The 11031-nt window shown below is 29.8% G+C and overlaps 1 long non-coding RNA gene across 1 annotated transcript; it reads left to right on the top strand.

The window, feature by feature from the left end:
• Window positions 1-7105: 7105 nt before the first annotated feature.
• Window positions 7106-10667, top strand: LOC121214883 (uncharacterized). The gene is made up of 4 exons (XR_005910632.1): window positions 7106-7409; window positions 9945-10050; window positions 10150-10284; window positions 10369-10667. It is a non-coding gene; the product is annotated as an uncharacterized lncRNA (long non-coding RNA).
• Window positions 10668-11031: the final 364 nt, after the last annotated feature.

Below are 11031 nucleotides of genomic sequence, written 5' to 3'. Positions count from 1 at the left end.
ATTTTATAGTTTTTATAATTTTATTTTATTTAATAAAAATGGATAAGTTGTATTACTTTCATAATTCTATATATTTTTATTATTTTATAATTATAAAATTTTAAATATTTGAAATAATGATCAAATTGATAATTTTTTTTATAAAATTGATATAAAAATATTAAGATAAATTACTTAAATAGTCACTCAAGTTATTTAGCGAGTTCTTATTTTGATCTTAAAAAAATAATTTAAAAAAGTGAAAGGTAGGTGAAAAAGGGATGTGGCTCCCTTGGTTGGACACCTTTTACAATTAAAATATTATTATTTATTATTTTATTTATTTTATTAAAATATTTTTATAAATAGTGTTGCTTGACACATTGATGACACTATTTTTATTGTTCAAATTTGACTCATTCTCGCAAATAATCTATTTTCACCCTTCCTTTCTTTTTCATTTTATTAATGTAAAAAACCCCAAATTAAAAATTATAAAAAAGAGATTAGAGTTTTACTTTACAACTTTGTTAAATGATAAACTTTCATTAATTGCTTTTAATTTTTTATGAAATGGGATTTCAATATTTTAATTTAATTATTTTATAATTTTAAAAAGTAAATTAATAAAAAAATATTATTTTTATATTTAAACATATTTAAATAAATACAATTTTCCTGTATAGTGCACAGGGGATATAATGAGCGATTAAAAATTTAAAAAGAAAGTGGAGAGCTCCGTAGGACGCAAATATCCATGGGTTTACGTTACAATGAGAAACATCCCTCCACCGCACGCCATGGCATAGTTTCCACACAATACGGCACCAAACTTGACTGCCTCCCCTAAAGGAGACCTTACTTCATTCTTCCTAATCGCGTAATTTCTCTGCATATCATGCTAATTAACCTGATGATCTCTGAAGAGTGTTTTATAACTGTTGTTTTAACCCAAACAATTCAGTACCAGTACCAACCCAGTTACTTGTAAATATATTAAACATGTTTAAATTAAATGTATCGTTTTTCGTGTTGTGTTTTTCTGTATCCTTTTATGAAGAGTGGAAAGAAATTGAAGCATAAACAATGGACTATAACAACATACCTAATCACAAAAGGTTCTGCTAAATACTAATCCAAACAGTTTGGCCGACATTCTCAGGCTTATTAGTTGTTAATTGGCCGACATCGTAAGGAATATATATACGTGTGTGATGCTTAAATGGCATTTAATAGTAATATATTATACCCTCAAAAATATCCAAATATGAGATTAGCTTTTTTTATGAAATTAAAGTCGAGTGTGTTTCATTTATTATATTTATACCTACCCGTATTTATATACTACCACTACTTATTTCCCAAATTTGGCTTCCTTGTCCTTATGCAGTTGTCTTTTTTACACAGAGCGAAGACAAAATCTTAAGAAGGGTGAGCAGTATGGTGGTGGTTAGGTCAATTCATGTCTCGAAAAAGTCCATGGAGTTGACCCCACTCCGCTTCATTTTTATGAATCCATCAGTCGTATGAAAGGTAGCCATATCAGAAAGCTTTGCAGCATTGCCCTGGAAAGACCTTAAGAAGATGCAGACACTTTGTTGAGCTTTATTTACTGATTAAATTCACTCCTTGCTTTGTAATATAAGTTGTTGGTTTCTACAAATTGCTTTTGAACAATTAATGTCTGTGTGTCAGGAATGGAATCTGGATAGCTCCAGATACACACAAAGCTGCTGCCTGCCTGCCTGCCTGGTTTCTTTTGAGAAAAATGGTGATGGTGATGATGAGAGGTCTATGTGTTGCTGATCTAGGCATTATTAACGAAAATGACTTTTACCAACAAATAATTGAGGACAAGAAGTCAAATGTGTTAGTCCTTTCATTTGATTGATGATAGCTATATTTATGCGTAGAAACGAATAACTCCATAATGCAAAATGTTAGATGGTTTAAATTCCTTGAATGGGTACATAACCCACACTGACATCACCAGCAGCTCAGCATGAGAAAAGGGTTTTACTTCATAAGAAATACTTGAATTGGATGCTCTACTCATATTGCTTACCTTAATCCCTTCTTTACTTTCCATGGAAGATCCTACAACGTTGACGAACATTAACTAATATGGAGGACCAGCTAAGCAAGTTTCCAGCATAAATCTTTTCTCCTTTCAAATCCCTCCAAACAAGATAATAGATTCTATCAACAAGTAGATGATTTTGTCATAGATATGGATAAGACTCGAATAGGGTTAGTTCAAACTGTTTCAAGAAACTATATTGTCTGCATGCATTTGGTTTGTTCGGCCATAATAAGGAGATACATGAATGATGAATGATAATAAACAGCTCCCAAATTACTGTGCCCTGTGATTAAGACCATTTGAGAAAAGAGAAATCAAACCCCGGCCCCCGCCATTGTCAAAAGCCGGTCCTTTCTTTCACCACAAATTCTATGCCTCCTTAATTTATTTAATGGTGATAAGGCCTTCTGAGGGGGGCTCACCACCACTCACTTTACCTATACCGTCGCCAGTGGCTTCTGCCAAAATACTGAATGTGAAAAAGATTCAGTCGTTGGTGTACAACTCTGAATCCCAAGAAAATGTTTAATATGAAATTAATTAATTCTGCTTATATTTCCTTGGGAATGGGACTTCTAACAAGTAAAACGTGCATTCAGCAAGGAACGTGTCAGTTATTATTGATCTACCTTCAACCTCTGTAAAATATATGGAAAAAAATAACATTCACCAAATGTCTAAAATGTCGACGGGTGTTTCAATGAGTTGGGTGAAAATTTTGTCTCAAGTGATAGAATAGTTGTCGTAAGTGTCTTATATATTGTAAGACACGAATCTAAATTTTATAATGTGTGAATGTTGCAATTTTCTTAATAGGTGGTCTTGTGCTCATGCACGGTTCACCCCTTCAAACACTTATGAGTTTTCACTAAGTAAGAGATAAAACTTCTATCGAAACAATACTAGGCCATTAACCTCGGATAACAATTTGTGAAATTTTAATTATTAAAATAAACAGGTCGTATAAATTTGTTTTTGGAAAGACAAGGAAACTATTAATTGGGTTTATTTTTCCCCAGATGATTAATCCGGATTTCAAGCTCTTCTTTATGAGACAGCCAATCTAATTTCATGATAAAAAGAAATGTTCAAGAAATGAAAATATCATTTCTCTTTATTTTTAACAAATAACTAATTAATTATACTAAATTTAAAAATCAATTCAATTAACTCACACCTACCTTTTACGTGATAGTAGAATCAAAACATTCCTCAGTTTTTGTATATATTTTTACATATATATATATATTAATCAGAACTTAGAATGGAATGGAATGCAGTAGGTAAATCCTCAGCTTTCAACTTCGATGGTACCGAAACGGCATTGCAGCTTCGCATACATTGTTCAACTTCTACTCTATATATAATGGAGGGTTAAAAGTCAAAATCAAGTTGGGTTTCCAACAAAATTCCTTTGGTGGAGTTTCCTAATATCCCTTTTATTTTTCTTTGGACTTCTAGCGCACACAACACCGGGCTATCTCTTTACCTGGTTTTTTTTTTTCATTTAAGCAATTAGACTGTTAATATATATTTTTTAAAATGAAGTCAAGTTAGTGAGCTTCAAATAACAATTCGACGATTGGTATAGTAGATTAATTCCGTCGACGAGTAGAAAAACATACCTTAAATTCAAGTTGACATGACGGTCAATGTCGAAGAAGAAAATTATTTAGATTTTTACTTGTAGATTTGTAACGTTTAAATTGTTTTATGAAAAAAATTGAACTGTAGAATAGATAGAGAAATAGGGCTTTCTATTGTTGTAAATGGTGCGAATGGAGAAAGCCATACAACAATGCTTTTAATAGTTTAGTGATTTAAATGAAAACTTCCGAATAATTCAATGACCATTTTGTAACTTTTTGAAGTTGAGTGACCAAAACGTAAACTTACTAATAGTTTAGTGACCTTAGGTGTAGTTTCCCCTAAAATTTAAAATGACGATAAACATAATAAATATATTTATAAAAATCAAATAACGATTTGATGGATATGATAAAATTAAAGATTTTGATTTTTAAAAAGATAAAAAGACATTTATAATTATATAATTACTTTATGAAAAAGTTAATTTTTTTAATTTCTCACATTATATATACATTTTTAGTACTAGTTGGTTGATGAATAAGACATTTGATCAAAGACCAAGAAAATTCCATTAAAACTTGAGCCAGCATTAATCACATTCCCCGTATTTTAAATGAGAGCCATTTCATTTGTTTTTCATCTAAAGCATACAAAATAAAGGTGAAAAATATCGGACCTATTTTTAGTATTTTATGGCCCAGCCCCAAGCCCAACCTAAAATATGGGAAATTTTTTATGATCAGGCCCAGCCCATATTTGTGAGAGAATACTCGCCCCAACCCAACCTCTCCATTTATTTTTGTTTAATTTTGTTCCCTTTTACAAAATTGTGAAATGATGATTGCAGCACTGCCATTTTTAGTTTCTAAAGATAAATGGTGTTGTCTTCTTGTAGAAGGCTCCATAGTGGATTTGGATATTCCTCTCACTCTATTCTATATTAATGAATGCATAGTGTTATAAAACTCAACAATGCATCGCAGTAACTTTGGTTGCCATTTTTTTTCACTCTTTGCCGAATGCCCATTCACCCAAAAAAATTGGACTAATCTATTTTGTTGGTGAACCAATTTTTAGCGTGGTTTTATTTTAGTCTGTTAAAATAATTTTTTTGTAATTTGGTCACCTAACTTTTAGTGTGCTTTCATTTTAAATCTTTGTCGGTAGTTAATTATGCACACCATATTTACACTTTAATTTTGATCACCAAACTTTTAGATTGCTTTCATTTTAGTCACCTAAAAAATAATTTTTCCAAGTATTGATTGGGCTAACAAAATCAAGGGTTAAAGTGAACAAGCTATAGAACTAAAATAATACACAAAATTTATCAAATTGTAGTTGTTTATTCCAAGGCCAAAATTCTAAATTTCTTTTTTTTAATATTAAAATTTTAAATTTCAAAATATAAAAATAAATTGAATAAGTTGTTGAAAGTTTTTTATCCATCGATACTATCAACTGATTTGTTATTATAATATTAAAATTAATTAATTTAATCTCCTAAATTTTAAAATTTTATTTTATGTTTTCAAATTATCTTTAACGAAATCAACTCAAATAACTCATATTTAATAATTATATACAAAACTTAAATTTATTTTTATTATATAATCTCAAATCTTCTATGCTAAGCTAAGAGTAAAGAAAAAAATACTTACAATTAATTAAATTAATTGACTGTTCTTCGTTTGGGTAGAGAAGTGATGAAAAAGTTATGAGTTTTGTTTGGAATGGAAGATAAAATTTATTAATTTAGTTAACGACGAGGATTTTTCTTTGTTTTTAACTTAGCACGAAAGATTTAACATTATATAATCAAAAGAAAATTGAGTTTCGTAAACAACTACTAAAGACAATCAATTTCATTGATAATTTTTAAAATTAATTTATGTTGAGACAAAAATGTGCTGAGCGTTGCTGAGTGGCACTCGACAGTGCCAACTACAGACTGCCACTAAGGTGGTTAGAAAACTTGTCTTATTTGGCTTGACAATTTAATGAAGAAAATCTTTGGACTTGGTATGTGCTGTTATATTAAAGATAGTTTGGTCTATCTATGGAAACCAATACTTGGCATTTGAAGATTGGATTGGATTTGTGTGAACCAATTAAGTCCTTGGAATGTAGAGATGTGATCGAGATAGCGTTGTTGATTTTGTAGAGCAAATCTTCGAGTGATTTTATTTTGATTGTTATTAATGTAATAACTATTTTCAATGAGGTACTTTGTATTCTCTTGGATTCTATGTTAGTAAACCGAAATTGATATATGCTTGAGGCTTGTCTAGGTTATGTAATGAGAGCTTACTGAGTGCATTCTAATTTATTCATTGAGGAATTGTTTTTGTGAGAGAGTGCAAGCTGAATTGTAAATATTGTTGAGTGTTTACTATCTAATTTCTTAAAGGGAGGATTTGAAAGCAAGTGTTCTAATATTTAGGTACAAACGGCACTTGAAGAGTGATAGAGTGTGAATCACTTGTTGTATTTGTGATAAAATATAGTAAAATTACTCACTGAACTAGGTTCCGCAGACATAGGGAAACCAAACTGCATAAATAAATCTTAGTGTTATTTCTGTTTTGTTTGCATAGTTTTTCATAGTGCCAAGCCATTGTGGCCACTCCAATCTAGCATTTCCATTGCATTTGTCATTTTAAGAAAATAGGCAACTTAAGGTAGAAACAATTTCAAAACATCAAAATAAATTAAATAAATTGTTGAAAATTTTGTATCCATTAATGATGCCAATAGATTTGCTACTATAATTTTGAATCTTAATATTTAAAAATTTATATTTCAGAACCCAAATTTATAATTTCTGACAATAGGATAAACAACAATTTGATAATTTTTGTGTATCATTTTAGTTTCTACCACTTTTTCACTTTAATCCTTGATTTTTTTACCCTAAACAATACTTCAAAAAGATATTTTCCAGGTGACCACAACAAAAGCAACTTAAAAGTTGGGTGACCAAAATGAAAGTGCAAGCATGATATGAGGTGTACAATTAATTGCCGTTCCAAATTTAACGTTTGAGTGACTAAAATAAAAGCACCCTAAAATTTAAGTGATCAAAATGAAAGTGCCCTAAAAGTTGGATGATCAACTATGTTGTTTATCCAAAAAATTATAATTCTATAGATAAAGGGAAAATAAAACTTAATTTCCGATCTTAGTTTTTGTAGTTTTTAAATTTGACATGAGTATTCCATTTTTTTAATAGGGGAAAGGATTGTATGAAACAGTGACACCACATCATCTGTATCCCTTCCCAATCATTTAATGACATGTTAGTTAATTTTTACATGTCATTGACACCTCATTTAATTAATTTTTTAATCATAAATCCCTAAAATCTCAATTAAAAAATACTCAACCCTAATTAAAATTTTCTCTTCACGTCTCTGCAACCCCCTGCTGCTATTATTATTATTTTTTCGGCAATTACTTTACTATTCAATTGTTGGCTCTTCATGTCTCTACAACTAATCCCTACTGCTATTTTTTTCGGCAACTGGTGACTGTTGCAATTGGTTTTATACAATTGCTGGCTCTTCACGTCTTTGCAACTACTCCTTACTGCTATTAGAGATGGGGGTAGATACGGCTTACGTATGAAAAGAATGACCAAAAAGAGGATTTTCTTTCAAAGGCTGAAAAGAAAGCTTACCAAGGAACTTAGCCACGCAGTTGCGTTCAAACCCCAAGTAATTCGATTGTTTTGTGATGGATGTTGCTATTGTTTAAGGTAAGTTTTAATTTTAACCATTTCTATTTTCACAAATCGATAATGATGATGATGATGATGATTGAATCATAAAAATTGAGAAAAAGATACAATTATTCAAAGTTGTTGGCTACTGTTATTGATTGAAGTTTTTTTTTTATATTAGACATGATTAAATTAAATATGCATTACATCATTGCAAATCATGAACATTTTTTGGTTAGTGGTCGGGTACATGTTCTAGATATATATATTTAGTTTGGTGTGGAACCGTGTTTGTTTGAGATGTTAAGTATTTCCACTTGATTTCCATTTGTTTGAAATATAGTTGTACTTAAAATCTTTGAAATAATTGTGATTTTAATAATAATGATTTAGCATATTGAAAAAAAACTATATGATTTTCAAGCTGTGTTTTTATTAGATTTTAGTTATTTTTTAAATTTTAACGATTTCTTGTATTATAATGATTTTTTATTAGATATTAAAATTTCTTCTTAGGATTTGTTAATTTATAATTTTCATTTATGGAGACAAATCAAGACGAAATAGTTCAGCTTGTGAGAAAAAAGATAATTCCGTTGAAGAAATAAAAGTGGGACTGAAAGTGTATTCCGAAGAAGATGCTTATAATTTTTATAATCAGTTTGCTTTGAGTAAGGTGTTTAGTATTCGAAGAGGAAATAAGAGATGAAGTATCACTAAACCTATAAGACAACGTGAATTTTTATGCTTGAAATCTGGGTATCATGAACACAAAGATGTTCGCAAAGTGAAAAAAATTAATCGTCTAAAGACAAGGATAGGTTATCAAGCTAAAATCTGTTTTACAATAGAAAAAAATGTTTGGGTTGTTTCTTACTTTAATGATTATCATGATAACCACTTAGCAACTTCAGAAGAAAGAATTAGTTTAATATCAAGAAGAAAAATTTTGGAAGGACGTGGAGATGTTATTCTTTCAATGGTTGCTGCAGGAATCAAACAAACAAGTTCATATTTGTTTCTCAGGAAGGAGATTGGGTTTGAAACTATTACATTTACCAAACGAGATTGTTATAATTTCTTGCGAATTGAAAGAGAGAATATGATTGAAGCAGGGGATGCATAGAGCATTATCAATTTTTTTCAAATATAAACAAGCTGAAAACCCTATGTTTTTCTATTCAATGCAAGTGGACTAGAATAATCGACTAGCTAATTTTTGTGGAGAGATGGAAGATCAAAATTGGATTACGATTGTTTTGGAGATGTTATTGTGTTTGATACCACATATAGAACCAATAAGTATAATTTGGTTTGTGCTTCATTTGTCAAAATCAACAATCATTGGAATATTGTTTTGTTTGGTTGTGCTTTTTTATCATATGAAACCACTGAGTCATTTACTTGGCTATTTGAAACATTTTTAGAAGCAATGGGCAATCGACAACTGAAGAGTGTTTTTACTTATCAAGATCAAGCAATGATGAAAGCAATAGAGATTGTCCTCCCAGAATCTTCTCATAGATTATACATATGGCACATTTCAAATAATGCTAAACAACATCTTGCTAGTTGTTTTGCCAATGTCGAGTTCAAAGCACAATTTAATAAATGCTTTTATGGATGTGAAAGCGAAATAGAGTTTGAATCAAGTTGAGCTACCATGATTGAAAATTTTGAACTTCAAGGTCATGCTTGGCTTAAGAGACTATATGAGCTTCACGTAAAATGGTGCCATGCCTTTAGCATGTATATTTTTTGGCTCAGATTAGATCCACTCAAAGAAGTGAAAGTATGAACAACATATTACATCAGATTATGAATCTCTCTTTATCTCTTATTCAAGTTATACAACATTATGAGAAAAAGACAAAAGAATTTCTCCAGATAGAGTTAAATCAAGATTTTCGATGTAAAAATGGAGCACCGAACAAAGTTAATGAATGTGGGATTTTGAAGCATACATCTGACGTTTACACTCTTGCTACGTTTAAAAGGTTTGAAGAGGAGTTGATAGATTGCATAGGCTTGAATTGTGTTGAAGTTAGTAACATCGAAAATCTTTCTTTATATCGTGTGACTGATGGATGTGAAAGAATTTACTAGGTAGAGTTTTACGTTTCAAATAGTATTATCTCTTGTAGTTGTAATATTTTTAAAAGTCTTTGATTACTTTGTTACGATTTACGAGTTCTTCTTATGAATAAAATTAAAGAGACCCAAAAAATATATACTTAGATATGGACAAAAAAAGCAAAGTCATTGTTGGCAAATGATTTTAGAGCCTCATTAGCACATGAAGAAAAATCTAGCTGTTTATTGTGCCTTAGTGAGTTGAATCATATCGGTTACAACCTTTTTGACAAAGATTCATTGACTCCTAAGTGTACTCAAATTGTCAAAGAAAAACTATTTGAGGCATTGCATCTAGTTGAAATGGAGATGACAACTATGCAAGAGGCTAAAGATTCAAAAATTTCAAAGCATACATCTTTTTAAGATGCTATCAATGATGCCAATAGGAGATCAAGTGAAAAATTAATGTTTGATCTTGTATGTGTCAAAACAAAGGGATCAAGAAATTCTCGAATGAAAAGCCAAATTGAGAAAAATCAAAAGAAAAAGACAAAGAAGGCAATGAACTCTCAAGTTTCAAAAGATAAGGAGCAAATATTAAGTGAGTATGCTTTCCTTTAGTATATATTTTCATCTATTTGTTATGTTATTTAATTAATTTATGTCTTGAATTTAACAAATAATTGTTATTTTGATCAAGGGAAACAAAACAAATAACTTATGCATCAAATTCCAAATTCCAATGGAGTCTCAAACTCATGTTTATCCTTCCTATCATCAAATCCTAATGTTAATGACTCCAAACTACCATAATCACTTTTTTCATCCTTTACAGGTATTGATTGAATGCATTATTCTTTTTAAATATCAGAAGTAGTAAATATTTAAATACATGTATTGTGAAAATATTTTAATGTAGGATTTTTCTTCAAATTGGAGGTTCAATTCTTCATCTACCATGAGTTATACTAAATTGCTGGAAGAGAATGATCCATCACTATTCAAGACTCAAGTAATATGTTTTTACTTATATTGTCACAAATTATTATATGTGTAATTCAAGGATTTATCTTACAGTATAATACTTTTAGTATAGGAACATTTTTCAAATGGTTTAGAATCTCAAAAAGACTGATATGGAATAAGTCGTGAGGAAGACTTCAACTTTATTTTTATTTGTAATTATATGATGTTTTAAAAATAATACTATTATATGGTTTTTATAATGTTATCTTTTATTTTGTTTTAGTTATTATTTAATATGGTATAAGTCCAATAAATATTTTTGTAAGTATATTGTTTTAATATTTTAATATTTTTATTTAATTTGATGTTGGTCTTGGAAATGACACAACTACAATTTTTAATATTTTTTCATACTGTACAAAAAAAATTGTAACGCCCCAAACCCGACATAGATGTTATGGCCAAATCTGGCAATGTCACATGGTAGTGTTTTTCGAAAAAGTGAGTTGTCGTCAAAAACCTCTTACCTATATAACCTCTTGGCAGTATCTTATGTTAATTCTAGGACGTGTCATTCATTTTCAAAACGTGATTCATAAAGTTACTCTTTCAAAAC

Source organism: Gossypium hirsutum, chromosome D02, assembly GCF_007990345.1.
Source record: "Gossypium hirsutum isolate 1008001.06 chromosome D02, Gossypium_hirsutum_v2.1, whole genome shotgun sequence".
NCBI classification, from domain to species: Eukaryota; Viridiplantae; Streptophyta; class Magnoliopsida; order Malvales; family Malvaceae; genus Gossypium; species Gossypium hirsutum.
Note: the sequence above shows the minus strand (reverse complement) of the source record. Positions and strands in the feature narration are given on the sequence as shown.